This window comes from Hypomesus nipponensis, chromosome 12, assembly GCF_054491055.1.
Source record: "Hypomesus nipponensis isolate SF chromosome 12, ASM5449105v1, whole genome shotgun sequence".
Classification (NCBI taxonomy): Eukaryota; Metazoa; Chordata; class Actinopteri; order Osmeriformes; family Osmeridae; genus Hypomesus; species Hypomesus nipponensis.
The window spans coordinates 16435001-16437500 of NC_140372.1; the positions used below are offsets into that span (position 1 = coordinate 16435001).

General features: G+C 47.0%; 7 non-coding genes and 1 pseudogene across 7 annotated transcripts; all 8 read right to left on the reverse strand.

Annotated features, from left to right (window-relative positions):
* Positions 1-102: 102 nt before the first annotated feature.
* Positions 103-221, reverse strand: LOC146263235 (5S ribosomal RNA). Its single transcript, XR_014728992.1, has one exon. It is a non-coding gene; the product is annotated as a 5S ribosomal RNA (ribosomal RNA).
* Positions 222-407: 186 nt separating this feature from the next.
* Positions 408-516, reverse strand: LOC146263236 (5S ribosomal RNA; annotated as a pseudogene).
* A 176-nt stretch (positions 517-692) lies between these two features.
* LOC146263237 (5S ribosomal RNA) lies at positions 693-811 on the reverse strand. The gene has a single exon (XR_014728154.1). It is a non-coding gene; the product is annotated as a 5S ribosomal RNA (ribosomal RNA).
* Positions 812-1009: 198 nt separating this feature from the next.
* Positions 1010-1128, reverse strand: LOC146263238 (5S ribosomal RNA). The gene has a single exon (XR_014728993.1). It is a non-coding gene; the product is annotated as a 5S ribosomal RNA (ribosomal RNA).
* Positions 1129-1324: 196 nt separating this feature from the next.
* LOC146263239 (5S ribosomal RNA) lies at positions 1325-1443 on the reverse strand. The gene has a single exon (XR_014725300.1). It is a non-coding gene; the product is annotated as a 5S ribosomal RNA (ribosomal RNA).
* Positions 1444-1619: 176 nt separating this feature from the next.
* Positions 1620-1738, reverse strand: LOC146263240 (5S ribosomal RNA). Its single transcript, XR_014729285.1, has one exon. It is a non-coding gene; the product is annotated as a 5S ribosomal RNA (ribosomal RNA).
* Positions 1739-1932: 194 nt separating this feature from the next.
* LOC146263241 (5S ribosomal RNA) lies at positions 1933-2051 on the reverse strand. The gene has a single exon (XR_014727664.1). It is a non-coding gene; the product is annotated as a 5S ribosomal RNA (ribosomal RNA).
* Positions 2052-2233: 182 nt separating this feature from the next.
* Positions 2234-2352, reverse strand: LOC146263242 (5S ribosomal RNA). The gene has a single exon (XR_014725302.1). It is a non-coding gene; the product is annotated as a 5S ribosomal RNA (ribosomal RNA).
* Positions 2353-2500: the final 148 nt, after the last annotated feature.

Here is a 2500-nt window from a genome sequence, read left to right on the forward strand (position 1 = left end):
TCTCTCTCTCTCGTGTCAAAATGAAAACAGCTTCCAGCCCCTTTCATGAAGGACTACTTGTGCATATTGCAAGATGTCAGTTTCTAAGTGAATGAGCAAAAGAGCATACAGCACCTAGTATTCCCAGGCGGTCTCCCATCCAAGTACTAACCAGGCCCGACCCTGCTTAGCTTCCGAGATCAGACGAGATCGGGCGTGGCCAGGCTGGTATGGCCGTACGAAATAAGTTGACAACCATAGGCTACTTATCCATATACAGATTTAGCAATTGACAATGCAAGGTAGTCTCTCTCTCTCTCTCTCTCTCTCTCTCTCTCGTGTCAAAATGAAAACAGCTTCCAGCCCCTTTCATGAAGGACTACTTGTGCATATTGCAAGATTTCAGTTTCTAAGTGAATGAGCAAAAGAGCATACAGCACCTGGTATTCCCAGGCGGTCTCCCATCCAAGTACTAACCAGGCCCGACCCTGCTTAGCTTCCGAGATCAGGCGTTGCCAGGCTGGTATGGCCGTACGAAATAAGTTGACAACCATAGGCTACTTATCCATATACAGATTTAGCAATTGACAATGCAAGGTAGTCTCTCTCTCTCTCTCTCTCTCGTGTCAAAATGAAAACAGCTTCCAGCCCCTTTCATGAAGGACTACTTGTGCATATTGCAAGATGTCAGTTTCTAAGTGAATGAGCAAAAGAGCATACAGCACCTGGTATTCCCAGGCGGTCTCCCATCCAAGTACTAACCAGGCCCGACCCTGCTTAGCTTCCGAGATCAGACGAGATCGGGCGTTGCCAGGCTGGTATGGCCGTACAAAATAAGTTGACAACCATAGGCTACTTATCCATATACAGATTTAGCAATTGACAATGCAAGGTAGTCTCTCTCTCTCTCTCTCTCTCTCTCTCTCTCTCTCTCTCTCTCGTGTCAAAATGAAAACAGCTTCCAGCCCCTTTCATGAAGGACTACTTGTGCATATTGCAAGATGTCAGTTTCTAAGTGAATGAGCAAAAGAGCATACAGCACCTAGTATTCCCAGGCGGTCTCCCATCCAAGTACTAACCAGGCCCGACCCTGCTTAGCTTCCGAGATCAGACGAGATCGGGCGTGGCCAGGCTGGTATGGCCGTACGAAATAAGTTGACAACCATAGGCTACTTATCCATATACAGATTTAGCAATTGACAATGCAAGGTAGTCTCTCTCTCTCTCTCTCTCTCTCTCTCTCTCTCTCTCTCTCGTGTCAAAATGAAAACAGCTTCCAGCCCCTTTCATGAAGGACTACTTGTGCATATTGCAAGATTTCAGTTTCTAAGTGAATGAGCAAAAGAGCATACAGCACCTGGTATTCCCAGGCGGTCTCCCATCCAAGTACTAACCAGGCCCGACCCTGCTTAGCTTCCGAGATCAGACGAGATCGGGCGTTGCCAGGCTGGTATGGCCGTACGAAATAAGTTGACAACCATAGGCTACTTATCCATATACAGATTTAGCAATTGACAATGCAAGGTAGTCTCTCTCTCTCTCTCTCTCTCGTGTCAAAATGAAAACAGCTTCCAGCCCCTTTCATGAAGGACTACTTGTGCATATTGCAAGATGTCAGTTTCTAAGTGAATGAGCAAAAGAGCATACAGCACCTGGTATTCCCAGGCGGTCTCCCATCCAAGTACTAACCAGGCCCGACCCTGCTTAGCTTCCGGGATCAGACGAGATCGGGCGTTGCCAGGCTGGTATGGCCGTACGAAATAAGTTGACAACCATAGGCTACTTATCCATATACAGATTTAGCAATTGACAATGCAAGGTAGTCTCTCTCTCTCTCTCTCTCTCTCTCTCTCTCTCTCTCTCGTGTCAAAATGAAAACAGCTTCCAGCCCCTTTCATGAAGGACTACTTGTGCATATTGCAAGATGTCAGTTTCTAAGTGAATGAGCAAAAGAGCATACAGCACCTGGTATTCCCAGGCGGTCTCCCATCCAAGTACTAACCAGGCCCGACCCTGCTTAGCTTCCGAGATCAGACGTGATCGGGCGTTGCCAGGCTGGTATGGCCGTACGAAATAAGTTGACAACCATAGGCTACTTATCCATATACAGATTTAGCAATTGACAATGCAAGGTAGTCTCTCTCTCTCTCTCTCTCTCTCTCTCGTGTCAAAATGAAAACAGCTTCCAGCCCCTTTCATGAAGGACTACTTGTGCATATTGCAAGATGTCAGTTTCTAAGTGAATGAGCAAAAGAGCATACAGCACCTGGTATTCCCAGGCGGTCTCCCATCCAAGTACTAACCAGGCCCGACCCTGCTTAGCTTCCGAGATCAGACGAGATCGGGCGTTGCCAGGCTGGTATGGCCGTACGAAATAAGTTGACAACCATAGGCTACTTATCCATATACAGATTTAGCAATTGACAATGCAAGGTAGTCTCTCTCTCTCTCTCTCTCTCTCGTGTCAAAATGAAAACAGCTTCCAGCCCCTTTCATGAAGGACTACTTGTGCATATTGCAA